We start from the raw sequence: 16,133 nt of genomic DNA, 5'->3' as shown, positions 1-16,133 counted from the left end.
TCACTATACGATGTTGAGAGTAAAATAAAGATTAAAAATTGAAGCTCGAGTCTTAGATCTTTTTAATGATGTATAGTTTGTCAAGGTAATTACATTAAATCTAACAGTAAATTTGAGCTAATTTAAACAAAGAAGCTTCGGTGCGTCGGTGTGCCAGTGCTGGTTAACAGGTTAAGTTACTTTTAATATCTGTAATTTTCTCTCTTTCACAGCGTCGTGCATCACAAGTCCTCATATATTGCCATTTGTGTTATACAGGTACATGCTTTATTGCTATATGTTCTTAAAATGCGTTTTGTAAAAAGTATATTGCCCCAGTCTGCATGAGACGTCACAGCGCATTATGCTGTGACGATTGTACAGTTATTAATCAATTTATGGGTGGAATATGAATATAATAATTCATAACGTTTTATGAATAATTATATGCGCATTCCAACCCAAGGGGGGGAATTAACCATATATGGTGAATTAATCACAACAAATTGTAATCACTCACATATATGATCAGTTCTAGTTTAATAATTATGTAGAAAGCTATTGGTCCGTCCAGCAAACCGGTAGCTACCCACAGACTATTACGACTGAAATGTTATACTCAGGCCACGAGGATAAATTTCTGTGATAGCATCCAAACGTAAAGCAAGGATATTAGGATCAGAACGTTAAAGTGACTTGGTTGTTGTTAAATGAACAAGTGAACAAAAGCATGGATATGACGTGTTTAATATACGGAACGGGTAATACAAAGGTTATACGGATAAATGTACACAAGTAGACATAGATACATACAAAGTGAAAGTAAAAGTCAGAAAGAGAGATGATCAAAGGATGGCCAATTCCAACAGTCAACCTTGAAGAGCCAGCAAGGAAACTTTGTATTTAAAATCTTAAATACTTGCATGTAGGTTCGTTGTGGTGCTTAGAGTTTCGGAGCGCTCAGTGTGGTGGTTGGTCCTTCAGGAGGTGATCTTCAGCGAAGTTTCAGACGAAGGCTTAACTGGAAGTAAGATGACCGGAAGATAAAGAAGAGAGTCCGTCTCTACGGCAGGAACTTGTGCAGGAAAAACTTGTGCATCGAAAAGACGCGTGTTGTGGTATTTTAAAGACAACAGACCAGAACGCCTTCCTGATAACGTCCTCCAATGATAGCGTTGCAATTTGGCGGTTTTCCAAATCTCTTTGTCCTGTCCATGGTTAATTTATGGTATGTCAAATCGGTGCATTTTCTTCATAGTATTATTAAACATTGAACGATGCATTTGACAGAAATGTAACGTACATGGGTGAATAGCTCGGACTCACAGCTTTACGGAGAGGCCAAACTCGACAGGTGTCTCTCATCACATAAAGCAGATACACTTTCTACTCTAATACTATGGTTTAACATGAAAACTAACCTACTACAGTCAATCCTACGATTCTACATTAGTAACACATACATGCCACAAGCACCATAATGGCAGATACATTCATATTTGCAGGTATAATATTTGTGTATACAGTCTTTATGTAGGGCTTTGTATGTGTGTGTGTGTGTGTCTGTGGGTGCGTGCATGTATTTTCCTTTTTATGACCGTTTGGAATTCGGGCCTGTCTTTCGAAACCCGATCCGTGGCGTTCGCATCTCCTTTGAAGTCACAGAGGAGAGGTTTGGGACTTATCGAAATAGTCATAAAAAAGAGTCTCGTGATCCATTAGTGTCTGCCGGTCCGGAATCAATGTAAGATTTACAAACCAAAGTTTCCGCGAATTGAGACTTAAACACAGTTTATGGTGGGACCTGCTCATCCTTGAGACTGTGCAAACCCTACAGTGCATTGCTGCCGCACGATGTTTATATGCTGCACAAGTCCTCATATATTGCCATTTGTGTTAAACAGAATAAAATGAGGACCTGATGGCAAGATTTTTCGCAGTCTGTCTTTGATTACGACACAACGCAGAAAACACACCGCTGCATTGGCACACCAAACCATCCGTCTCTGGAAGAACAGGATCTAATCAGGGCTCACAGATGACTCAACTCTTGTGAAGAGATGACACCAACCCCTCTCCGGACTTCAGATGACTCCAACTCTGAATCAACATACACATCTGCCAAATAAGTTGCAATCATTATGATCACAACTTGTTATAACTACTTTAATAAAATCATTGTTTCTGCCTAAATGAATACATGATGTTTTGATTTGGAAGTTATATTGACATCAGGCAGAACTCCACAGTCTTTACAGACCACAGAGATACAATTGCTAAGAAAACAGCACAGCATCAAAACAGAACTCATGCTCTGACCACAGATCTGACTATATAAACAGCATTATTTAAAGAGTTTTTCCCAGCAGGCCTGAGCATCACAATTCTCACAACATAGTAAGTTGCAACAGCAGGTTCAGCTTTTAGATGTTTGTTTAAAACCCTCAAGAACAGTGCTGAAAACGGCTTCTCAAAGCATGTAAAAAACAAATTGGCTAAGGAAATACTGTTCTAGGGTTAGGGTTGGGTGTTACCTATTTTACTTTTACAGTTGCAAGAAAAAGTATGTGAACCACTTGCAGAATCTGTGAAAATGTGAATAATTTTAATAAAATAAGAGAGATCATACAAATGTTATTTTTTATTTAGTACTGTCTTGAGTAAGATATTTTACATAAAATGTTTGCATTTAATTATTTTAAAATTATTAAAATAACCCCATTCATAAGTGAACCATTGATTCTCAATGTGTGGTTACCTGGATGATCCACGACTGTTTTTTTGTTTTGTGATGGTTGTTCATGAGTCTCTTGTTTGTTCTGAGCAGTTAAACTGAGCTTTATTCTTCAGAAAAATCCTCTGGGTCCTGCAGATTCTTCTGATTCTGACATCCAAAGGCAAGTGACGTAATTCAACTCAACTCAATTTTTATTTGTAAAGCACTTTCAAAACCATAAAAATGGACCAAAGTGCTGTCCATAAATAGAAGATAATTTATAAAATTAATACAAACATAAAATCATGCCATCAGTCACTCACAGTTGACCTAATCAAACTCCGAAAGCTTGATAAAATAAATAGGTCTTTAAGTTCTTTTTAAAAATGTCCATGCTTGACGAGGATTTAATAGAAAAAGGAAGCACATTCCAGAGTGCAGGAGCCGCAACAGAAAAATCGCGGTCTCCACTATGCCTCAATCGAGACCGTGGGACGGTTAAGAGCATACTCTGAGAGGAGCGCAGATGATGTTGAGACTGGTAAGGAATTAGCAAGTCTTTTAAATACTCAGGTCAGGTGCCTGATCATGCAATGCTTTATAGACAAACATTAACACCTTGTATTGTATTCTATATTTTACAGGTAACCAGTGAAGAGATATCAATACAGGTGTTATATGATCCCGTTTTCTGGTGTTTGATAAGATTCTCGCTGCAGCATTTTGAACGGCTAAGACCGATTGCTGGGTGGAAGAGGCAGATAATAGGGAAAGAAGAATGTTGAAAAAAGAAAAGAAAAATGAATAAAAGGCGACTGCGCCTCCACAGAATGAGATTACTATTACTAACACATCGTATGCTTGTGCTTTTCCACATGAAACATCGCCGAGCTACACAATTTATCCCAATGCGGAGCTCCAAGGCCTGAAAGTGGACCCCGACCTTGACTGCTCTCCGTTTCCACCGAACCAACCAATTCTACCAGCCAAACCAACTCCAGCTCCCCAGCAGAGAGACGGGGGAGCACGCGCCGCTGAGATAAGAGAAGAGAGAGCACGCACAGCTGAACGGTCAACAGAAGGAGGAGCATGCGCAGCTGAGTCAACAGCAGAGGGGGCGCACGCAGCTGAAAGCTTCCGGGGCAAAGAAACACTGCCGTCCGGAAGGAGAAAGAGACTAGCGATCCGGAAGACGAAGCAAAGAAAGAATGTAAGCGACGGGGAAGAAGAAGAGGAAGAGGAAGAATTAGAGATCCCGTGTCCGGAGAAAAGAAAGAACTGGGACAGGACTGCGAGAGAAGAGCGGGTGAGCATCACAGCACCTATGGTGGAGGTTATGGGAATAAATTCAATAGAATTAGTATACCGCCCTTGGAAATTAACCGACATGAAAGAGGCGATGGCCCATCTACCGAATCCTGATGACACAGGGGACCGTTTCGCCACCGAACTGATGACATTCTGCCAAGAGTTCAGCCCGACGCTAAATGAACTGAAAAGACTCATGATGGCAAAGCTGGGAGGAATGAACTGGCACAAGATCAGCGCAGAATTACCAGCAGCAGATCACAGACGAAGTCACGTTAACTGGCAACATGGTTCAAACGACGGATATCGAGCAGCTGTGACAGGACTGACTGAGACTGTGAGAAGAGCATTTCCAGCGTGCATCGACATGTCCAGAGTGAGCCGCTGCCGTCAAGAACCAGGTGAGAGCGTTCAAGTTTATTATGAACGACTCTACAGTGTGTTTTGCAAGCACAGCGGGTTAAAGGAACCGGCAGATCGTGGCGACAGACCAACCACATGGGAAAGCTATTTGGCGAATAGCCTTTTGAATGGACTGAGACCTGAGATTTCCCAAGCCGTGAAACACAGCTATATTGAATGGACTGAAGGACGAGTAAGCACCATCATGAAACATGATGAGCTGAGGGCAAAGAAGGAAAGGTCAAGAATAAAAGAATTGCAGTTGGCAGCCGTGCAAAGACCGCAAAGATTCAGCGGGAACATAGGGGGACACAATTCAGAAATAAATGGCTGTTATCTGTGCGGAGCTGATGACCACATTGTTCGTGAGTGCACGAGATGCAGGAAGTGCAAAATGGACGGACATTGGGCAATAAACTGCCCTGAACTGCGAAAGGCTGACTGAGAAAAAGGATGCGGAGAGCAGGAGGAGATCGGGTGGACCACGGCCAAGGATGCAAAAACCGCCGCAAAGGGAAGTACACATTTACTAATATCACACACACACACACACGCACCCACACCTGAACACATGCATTGATAATGCTCTCCACAATGAAGAAAAAAAAAGAAAGAAAAGCTTGCACCTCTTTGTGTGTTTCTGAAACAAACAGAGAAGATTTTGACAAATGTCTGATTATGTATAGCAGTAAGGGATTTTTAAACATGCCTGAATATCCCCTGCTAGTTGAAGGGACAATGATTTCATTTTTGGTAGACTCAGGGACGACCCGATCTGTTTTGCGATCATGTGACTTGCCATGTGAACCAGCGCTAACAAACAAAACGCATGGTTCTTTGTCTGTATCAGGATATTATATAACAGAACGGTTCACTGTGCCACTAAAGTGTGAGACGGAAGGGGGCCACATGCTGAAGCATGCATTTTTTAACTTCAAAAACATGCCCAGTACCCATTCTGGACCGAGATTTAATGTGCAAATTAAATTTGGTAATGGTTGCAGATCCCTCGGGCATTGTAGTGAGAGTGGGTGAGCAAATGTATTTGAAAACAGAACCAAAAATGGGATTACAAATGGCACATAACCAAAACTGAGTGGGCAAAAACAATCTGTGAATTGGGGAAAAATAGAACGCTGTCATTTGGTACAGATTTTATGATGCCTGACAATTTGCATTGCACGTCACATGTCGCAACAGAACGAGATCAATTTTATGAAAAACAATGGTTTGAACAAGAGGAAGACACTTTGAAACTTGATAAAATGTTTTGGACTGAGAAAATGTGTGCGATTTCAGTAGGCTTATCAGAAAAACAGTTTTCTCTCTATTTGATAGCAGGAGAGTGTGTGTCGCACATATCAATTTAAAAAAAAAAAAAAAAAAAAAAAAAAAACACAGGCCTGGGGTGACATGGGAGTGTTTGTGAAGCACTGTGTTGAAACAGATGACTAGGAGAAGGTCGATGAGACTTTAGAGTACAGTGAGAAATTGAGGGCTTTTAAATCTGATTGCAAGCATGAAATTGAGGTGAAGCGGATTTTAACCTCCATTGACAAACACGCACATGAAAATGACTGTATGACAAATACTTGTGCTTTGGACATACACCCTGCGCTGGCAGAAGTGCCTGATGAGTTGTGGGCAAAGCACAAGTATGATGTGGGACTGATTAAAGGGTGCGAACTGGTGATAATTACTATGAAAAAAAAAAAAAAAAAAATGGGTTCATGTCTTCTGTTCTTTTGCAGCTAAATGGAGACAGAATGCGACCAGTGGGTTATTTCTCTGGCAAATTAGATCCAGTAGCAGCAGGCCTGCCGCACTGTCTGAGGGCCGTGGCAGCTGCTGAACAGGCTGTGATGGCCTCTAGAGAATTTGTGGGGTATTCTGACATGACATTAATGGTTCCGCATGCCGTTTCCATGATTTTGCAGGAACAGAAGACATCACATTTGTCAACAGCACGATGGCTGAGGTATCACGCAATTTTGCTGGATATGCCAAACATCAGTCAAGCGTTGCACAGTGCTGAATCCTGACACTCTTCTAAAAGAGGAGGATGGGGAGGAACATCATTGCTGTTTGACTGCACTCAAACAGATATGTACCCGGACACACTGCTCGAAAACAGTGAGCATATCCTGTTTGTGGATGGCTCTGCGTTCAGAGATCCACAGACAGGCCTGAACAAAGTTGGTTACGCGGTGACCACTGAATTCGAAACATTGACATCTGGCACATTGCCATCAAATTTTTTAGCTCAAGCGGCGGAGCTCGTAGCCCTGGCAGAAGCATGCAAGCTTATGGAGGGTAAAAGTGTAACGATTTACACAGATTCACGATACGCGTTCGGGGTTGAGAATGATTTTGGGGCTTTATGGAAACATATAAACTTTTTTTTTTGAAATCTGATGGCCGGCCAATTCTAAATGCTTCTCTTGTGTCTGCTCTTCTAGACGCAATTCTCTCGCCAAAACAACTTGCTATCTGTAAATGCGCAGCGCATACTAACAACAAAGATTTCATTTCAACAGGAAACGCAAGAGCAGATATGGCTGTGAAGGCCGCGGCAGCACAGCAGTCAAAGGAACCAGAATGCATTTTACTATCTGAAACTAACACAAATGCTTTGACTTCTTTACAGAGTATGCAGGCGTTTGCTACAGTAGCGGAGAAGAACCTGTGGAGACGTTGTGGCTGCAAACTTGAGAATGATATGTGGATGAGCATGGATGGCAAGCTTTGTTTACCCCGACAATTTTTTTTTTTTTTTTTTTTTTTTCTCTCACTATGCTAAATGCCTCCATGGGAGAGACCATGGAGGCAAAGGGGCTATGGTAGGGCAGATGAAAGACATGTGGTTCACAAAGGGTTTTACAGTGGTTGCTGAGAATTTTTGCAACAGATGCGTTATCTGCAACACACACAATGTGGCAAGAGGAGTAAAAATGCCCATTTGAATATCTCATGATGGATTTCATTGAATTGAGTCCGTGTGAGGGAAAGAAATACTGCTTGGTGATGGTTGATGTGGTCAAAGTGGATTGAAGTTTTCCCCACCACCAAACAGGACGCAGCAGCAGTGGCCAAAGCCCTGCTGACTGAAATAATTCCCAGATGGGGAATTCCAAGAAAGATAAGTTCAGACAACGGAACACATTTTGTGAACGAGGCAATAAAACAAGTAGGTCAGTTTTTGGGAATAGATATGAGAACACATTGCAGCTACCACGCCGCTTCAGGTGGGGCTGTGGAACGTGAAAATGCAACAATCAAAAACAAATTGGCAAAATGTTGTGAAGACACTGGACTCACATGGATGAAAGCCTTGCCTATTGTGTTAATGTACATGAGAATGAGAAAAAGAACCAGAGTAAATCTGAGCCCATTCAAAATTGTTTTTGGACGACCGCCATTCATGGGAATGGAAGGGGGTAAACAACAGTTGCCATCCACAGATTCGTGTGAGCACAATATGTTGAATTACTGCAAAGAAAAGTCTTCTCTGTTGTCTAATGTCTGTGTGTGAGAGATGCTCAGGGGAAACCGGCTGAGACTCCCTTGCACAACATCAAGCCGGGAGATTATATGGTGATAAGGGACCTGAGGAGGAAGAGCTGGAAGGCGAAAAAGTGGCTTGGGCCTTTTGTCGTGCTTCTGACGACAAATCGCCGTCAAGGTAGCTGAGAGAGCGACGTGGGTGCATACGAGCCATTGCAGAAAGGTCCCACCAGTGATCGGGGAGGAGGAGCCGAGAGGAGAGGAGCAGGAGGCACACGTCTGTGCAGGCAGAGATCAAGTATAGACATCATTTGCCACTATCATCTCAGGAGCAGAGACACTGGCACAACGTGGTGCTGAGCCAACCAGTTTTCAAAGAAAACACATCAAAAACTAATCTTCCTCGTACGTCCTGGATGTACAACTGTGCGATCCACTTAGCATTGCATTTCCAGCATAGTACAGAGAATGTTGAAGACTAATATGTCTCAGCAAATGGGTAAACTAACTGTTTATGACGATTACAATGAGTGGATGAACGAATTTGATGAGATGTTTAGCGAGGAGACACCTAAAACAAATTAGGGGATTTTTATTTATTTGTTTTTATTATTTTTATTTTATTTAATCTGGGTAACATTTGAAGGGAACCCAGATATCTAAATGTTTCTTTATTTACAAATTTAAGAGAGTGATCATTTATACAAAAAAAAAAAAAAAAAAAAAAAAATAGAGATGAAGAGTGTAAGTGTGATGAGTAACTTAAATTTGCTTGTTTTATTATTATTGTTTATTATTTTTATTTTATTGTTACTTTTTTTTCTCTTTTATTGTTTTATTATTACTTTTTATTATTATTATTATATTCATACCTACACATTTTAAATTTTTCTTGTGAGTTATCAAAGAATGATAAAAGGGGGAATTGTTGGGGAAAAATATAAGTATAAATGTTTGTGGGTTCTCTTGTGTCCTTAGTTCACACTCGGGGCAGACATTGTATGGTTGTGTCGACTGTGGACTCTTTCTTGCAAGAAATAAAATATTTATAAAGTGAATTCTCCTAAGGTTTGTCTCTTACTAGTGATGTCAGCTAATTAATTTTTGCCGCAACACTGAGCTTCAAAGCTCTTGAAACTGTCAACAGGCTGCAACCTGCACTGTATGTTGGGCCGCATTAATGCACAGGCTTACCTGGGCTTAAGCCCAGGGCCCCGGGCCCCGGGCTGAGGGGGGCCCCGGTGATGCCGGAAAAAATATAACCGCATTTTATAATGTGATGATGACTGTCCCTTTAACATCGCTTTGATTTGAATACATGTGCGGTCCTGCGCCTTAAGTTCATTACGACGCGCTGCGTCTAGCAGCAAACAACTAAGTATCAGTATCTGGACAACGCGGACGGACTGCCTGTGTGCGTACACAACGCGTTTTTGCTTTGAAAAACGCGAGACGCGGGCAGTGGAATGGGGGAAACCGCAAGGTCTCGAGATGCTTTTTAAAACTTAGCTGAACTGATTCATGGCTTTAGAACGCCATGTCATGCATCAAGACGCGAGCGCAACGGTTCTGCACGTCCTTCTAGCGCATGTTTACATAGAAAAACAAAGAAAAAGTAACGCAGAAAAGCGCGTTCTGTGTGAACAGCCCCAAAGAGGACAATGTGTTCTAATTTTAAAGACGTGGTGCACTTCTCGACCGATGTGCGACCCTTCACTCACCGAACCCTACAGTTGTCAGTAGTCCAATAAAAATACAATTCATAGCCTACAAAAATACAGTTTCTGAAAACGTTCAATGAGGAACTGCACTTAAAATGTTGAAATGTTGAAATTAACAATGAACAATACTTTCATTAACCTTACTGATGCAATCTTATTATAAAGTGTTACCATTTCATATAAATCCAAACAGTCATGCTAAATGCATAAATGCATAAATCCAATGACCATCTTTAAATATCTACACAAAGGCCATAGCATTGACATTAGACACATATTGTATGTATGTATACATTATTTGCTTATTATTATTATTTAAATAAGATTTGTATTGTATTACAGTGATGTTAAAAGAGAACTGAAATCAAATGCATTTCTGATTTGTTTATATATGTCTGCTGCATGACAATACAGTTTGCTTTCTCATGACACTAGTTTTAATTATGCAACTTTGCTGCATAACGAATCAATAAAAGCAACCAGCTGGATATAAACTAATGCAAATAGATGGTAACAATCATGACATTAAACATTTGGGTCGAACTTGCGTGTGTTTTTGTCACATTGTTTTAAAGATCAAAGTGAAGGATAAAAAAGTAATTTTTGCCTTAAAGAATGAATTGATTCTGAACTGCCGAAATGAGCAATTCCAGTCTCACTTCCTGTTACAAACCTACATAACAATGTAAAAATTAGCGTAATGGCAGCCGGTTGCTCACAAACAACATCTATTTTGACCCGCCTTCAAACACTTCAAAAAGCTGAGACTGGAAGAGTTTGGTTTGTGTTGTTGACAAGTTGACATGACATCTTTATGGTGTGAAAGCAAATACACTTTGCATGCACTTCCAAAAGACAAGGACTCACGCTGGAATTGAAATGGTAAAACTGGCGCCTTTGTTACTGTTCGAATCTGCGTCTCATTTCAGAGGCTGCGTCCTCCGGAGCTCGCATTTGAAGGCATACATCGAAGGATGTCTTATTTAAGAAAAGTAACCATAATAAAATTGATGGTTATTCCTCATGAGGTGCAAAATGCTGTATTTTCTTTCTTAAATGAGCCGGCCTCAATGACGTATACAGTCTTCAAATGCGACCTCCGGAGGATGCAGCCTTCGAAATGAGTAGCCTGTACAAATAGTTCAGACTATATGTGCCAATATGTAGTTCATGCAGTGATATTTATATTTTATAACAGACCAATAGATTTGGATGTTCTGGTAATGGCATTTATTCATGCAAAATAAAAGGCTGATAACTTTCACTTTGTGATTAAGAAGATTGAGTGAATGTAGGCAGGGGTTAAATTGGGATTTGTTATGTGGGGGGGCTCTGTGGTTTCAGGCTTTCGAGTGGTGCATGTGTATGCAAAGACTACAAAATCGTATCATTTGACAAACTGTAAAATATAACAAGTTGAGAGAGCCCTCTGCTATGAACAATAAAATGCTGATCAAAATCATTCTATAGATGCTGGTAGTGTGAAAGCTACATCTGATGACAATAAAATATTTCTGTAGGCCTGTGCCTTTGTGTCAGTATCAAATATAAGAGTGATGCTACCATTAAAGGATAGAATATAAATACAAAATACAGTGCTCGACATTAAGCCTGGTTTTGTGCCTGTCCTTTGGACAACTAAATCATTTACTTGTCAGAGTAAAAAAGTAGCTTGTCTGGAAAAAAAAAAAAAATTATTACTATGCAAATCTTTTATCTTTTATTTCATATTCTTACATTTGATAAATTAAAATAGTAAGACACTATGGGGCTGTTACCAAATTAAATAATTTACACTGAAAAAGTACAACTGCGTTCAATAATGTTATGAGATTCTTTAAATATTTTTGAATAAACAAATAAGAAATGCTGGTGGGAAATTTATACTTTTAAACATTAAATTAAACCGCCAGTAGATGGCGGCAAGTGACCGTCTTAATGAGTGAGCCACTGAGTCATTTATTCAAACGATTCACTCTGAATCAAGAATGAAGCAGTTGTTTATGAATGAGCGATTGAATCTTCACTCAACCGATTCGTTCAAAACGCTGAATCATTCAAAACGGCTGAGCGCAGCTGCGAGATGCGCTGCTTCAGCTTTGTTTGGAACTATTTTCGCTGCTACAATAGAACAAAAAACAGGCATATTGCATCTAAAACGTAAGTGATTGATATTAACTACTTGTTTATTGAACTGATGTATGAAATTAGTGTCAATTTCAATCGATGTGATATTCAGGAATTCAGCACTTTCGGTCGTGTGATGCTTAACTTTATCATATGTCGTAAATGGCAAGCTAAACCCCATTTAATTTTTATTGCAACATGATAACTGAGTTTCTTTGTGTGAGCAGAGCTCATTTGTTGTGAATTCTCCTCAAGAGGTTACGTGATCCTCAACAGCGCAATATCACCGCCAGTACGCACTATCAGTCGCCACCATAGGTCGCCACTTAAGCTAGATTAATCATTCTTGCGTTTTGGTTGTTATTGACATTTTAATCAAGCTACTTATCTGGTCAGGCAAGTAAAATTCTCTTTCACTTCAAAAAATCCACTTGTCCCGCAGTCCCGGACAAGCGTATGTCGAGCCCTCGTAAGCCTATGTGCTCCGGCCCAATTTAACCCCCGAATGTAGGTAATAGTGCTGGTGGATGAAGGGCCCCCTCAAGAGGTAAAGCCCAGGGGCCCCTTGTAGTCTTAATGCGGCCCTGACTGTATGTTATTAAAAATAACAGCCAAGCCTCCACCCCAGGGCTGGACTGAAAACGCCAATACACACAACTACAAGCTTGTCAATCCAACACCACCACCCTTATAGTAATTTACCTTGCAGCTACTAACTGTGAAGACATATGGTGTTTTGGCAGAAATGTATTTATTAAAAATGCTGCTATTATTAGGCCTACTTATATTTAATATTGCATATAAATCACTTTCTTTCATAAGGACTGTTTTCGTATTTTCTATGCTTACAATATTTTATTACACAATCTATAGTTTATTATTTATTTTAGAAACCATATACCCACGGTAATAAGAAGCATGGTTTTACCTGTGCTCTGTCTACCGTGATCTTACAGTTAAATCATATTAAATTTCATCAGGGCAATTAAAGGATAATTTAACAAAACCGCTTTAAAGCCTGTTCCCATGGAATAAGGGCAAAGCTTTAGTTTTTATTTCTTTAAATATGTTTTATGACATGTTTAATAGTTCTTATGAATTTTAATTGAAGTAAAATGTTATTTCAATGAGAGGATCATGAAAGATAGATATCAGTGTCTTACATAAATTAGGTGTTAACTCTTTAAAAATGTTATTGTTTTGAAGGAGTAGTTCAACCCATGTCATAATGTCATGTCATAATGTGTCATATGTCATAAAATGTCATAATTTACACACCCTAATGTCATTACAAACATGAATTACTTTCTTTCATAAAAAAGAAAATAATTGGATCAAGGGTAGCTTAACCAAAATGGTTTGGTTGACAACATTCTTCAGAATATCTTCTTTTGTGTTTTACAGAAGAGAGAAAGTCATACAGGTTTGGAACGACATGAGAATGAGTAAATGATGACAGGATTTAATAGCCTTAAATTTACTTAACAGCATGAAAATCAGTGCTTTACTGCCAAAGTGAATTTCTATGTGACAAAAGTGCAATATTAAATTTGTTAACTGCATTTGTAGTAAATTCAATAATATCCATCATTATTTGTCACTGTATTTGTTTTATTTATTCATTTATTTACTCCAATTTAAGGCCCTAACCCCAGCAAAAGCATTCACGAGGGAACTTGTGGGCCACATGAGCTGGGTTTGTCCAGGGCCGAATTTTGGCCTCAGTCCAGCCCTGCTCCCCCCCGACGATTACTTCTCGAAGTACTTTTGTAGCTACATCCCCTTGGTAAAAGCTCAGCAAAAGGGCTCGTATCAGCATCATTTAACCAAGTTTCAGTAATAAAAAGAAAGTCCAGCCCATGTGTTACATAAAAATCATTCAGGATAAATGTTTTGTTGACAACTGAGTGTGCATTTATCAAAGCCATACGCACAGTGGTCAGTTCACTACCGAATAGAAGAAGGACCAGCACTTAGCTTTGATGACCCGGCTCATCTCACAGGACGCAAATTTAAGTGCACCACACCTCCATGTCTTGTCCCCCTCCATGTAGTCCAGGGCAATAGTGTTGATGTGTCGGGGAAAACATGTATCAGATAGGATGGCCGCAACTCCGCCGCTTGTCTGTGGAGTTCCACTGTTTAGGATCCTCAATTTCTTAAGCTTTACCAAAACTCCAGCTCGCGTGCCTCGTTTCCTTCGGAGTCTCTTCTTCCAGCACACACAGCCAGTTTCATGACAGGCTGTCATCGGCGGCTGGAACGTACATGACTGTCCAGTAAACACTTTCATATTTAGATCCCGGTTACACATCTCCAATTGCCTGGAAAATCCAGCCTCACCACTGTACCAGCGGATGAGTCTGGTCGGCCATTGAATCATTTCGATTTCTAGGGCGGAGCAAATCCGAGCAAACAGGAAGCGGAGTAAACCAATCAGAGAAGGGCGGATATGACGTTAGCAAAGCGACAAGAGAGTCAACAGCGAAAAGTAAATAATTAATGTGGTTTTTGGTCATTTAAAACTGAATTCACGGCTGAATAGAACAAACTCTCTGGTCTCCCGTGTGCAATCTTTGTTGATATTGAAGGGACTTTCAACACACTAGAGTGACGCTGTTTGCGTCACTGAAATAAACGAATCTGATTGCACGGTACGGTTTGGAGTTGACTCGAATCACGACGGAGGGCGGACTGACCAGACTGATATATCTTGTAGAAGATATATCAGTCTGGCCTTGCCAGGCAACATCTCCAAAGCCGCAGATCGAAGGCGTAACAACGTTAGACGGTCATAGACCAACTGTGAGCAATCCAAGTGATTTATCAAACTTAAAAGTAAAACAAACAAATAAAGTAGAGACATCCAAAACGCAGAGCAATGGCAAGCCAACACACTATCTGGCGCCATCTTCCAACATCCAAATGAATCAAATGAATTGACTCCATCTGTAATTGTCACGTCTGCTCCAAATTGGTCTATAAGATTAAGGAATAAATTTAAAAATAAAGTAATATGCATCTAGATCAGAAGACTTATGTACAGATGTGTGCATTATGTAATGTATTTACAACTGTATAAATGCAAATATGTATTTACATACTTATTACTCAACTCTCAGTTGCCCTTTTGAATGCTAGCTATTCAAGGTGAAGATAGCCTAGGGAAAGAAACTCATTTTATGCTCAGATGTTCTAGTGTGCAGTGATGCCTGAAGGCAGGAATGCAAACAGGTTTTGGCCGGGGAGAGAGAGATCTGTGATAATGTTACCTGCCTGCTTATTCTGGAGATGTACAAGTTACTAACTATAAGTAACTTTGCAAATACATGTCAAATAACTCTCATTAGACTATTAGCAATCTTTCTTGTTCTCTTTCTCGTAGATCCCCTCTTCAGATTAGTGTGTTTTATAGTTTTATTGCAAGTTATGATTCTTTATTTCAGTCTTGGTAAAATCCTTCCTTACAGTAGAATAAGTTAATTGCAAAGTTAGTCAGTATATCTGTTGGAGGACTGTCAACCAGGCCCGGACTGGCTAATCGGGAGCGCCTGGAGAATTCCCGGTGGGCCGGTCTGTTTATTTGGCCGCGAGGGCCAGTGTTGTCATGGCACTGGGTTGAAATATGGATGCTCTAGAAACTGTCGGCACGGCCAAAAGTACTAAGCTGAGTAGCCTAACTTGTTCCTTAAAACCAGTCAGTGAAGGATTTAGGCATGGACGACATGGGCAACGGCCCAGTGCGGCATCTTGCTGGGGGCGGCAGGGGGCACCCGCACAAGAAAAACAAACAAACAAACAAACAAAAAAACTAATGCTCGATCAGGTTTTTACTGCTCATTTGCACATAACGTCAATGATATCATGTCATTCTGTGAGTGAATTAACCTGGTCGGGAGGGACTCGGAATGTGCGCCTGGAGAAGACAGCTCACACAAAAGTATACGAGAAGAAGGGATGAGGTGACGTCTGTAGGGACAGCGGGACACGTTCTAAATCAACACTAAATTATGGTAAGACAAAAGGTCTAAGCCACCGGAGGCCGATTTAGGTAACATAAATAAATACAAAGGAAGAGAGGAAACTTGCAAAAGATAAAGGCATGCAAGCAGCTATTACACATATCGTAATAATAGTAGGCAAATAATAAATAGGGCCTATCACTTATGTTATGTTGCTTGCTATGCTATTACACATTGGGCAACAATATTCATTTTTTTGTAAAACTAGCTAACATAACGTGATAAAATGTGATTTTGTAACATAATGTAACTTCTTATAAACAAACGTAATATAGCTCACTTTAATATTTTACTGTAAAGTTGTGCAGTTTTGGAGTATTTATGGTATTTTTTTTTTTGTTGTTATTTATTTGC

This window comes from Megalobrama amblycephala, unplaced genomic scaffold (genome assembly GCF_018812025.1).
Source record: "Megalobrama amblycephala isolate DHTTF-2021 unplaced genomic scaffold, ASM1881202v1 scaffold520, whole genome shotgun sequence".
Classification (NCBI taxonomy): domain Eukaryota; kingdom Metazoa; phylum Chordata; class Actinopteri; order Cypriniformes; family Xenocyprididae; genus Megalobrama; species Megalobrama amblycephala.
Note: the sequence above shows the minus strand (reverse complement) of the source record.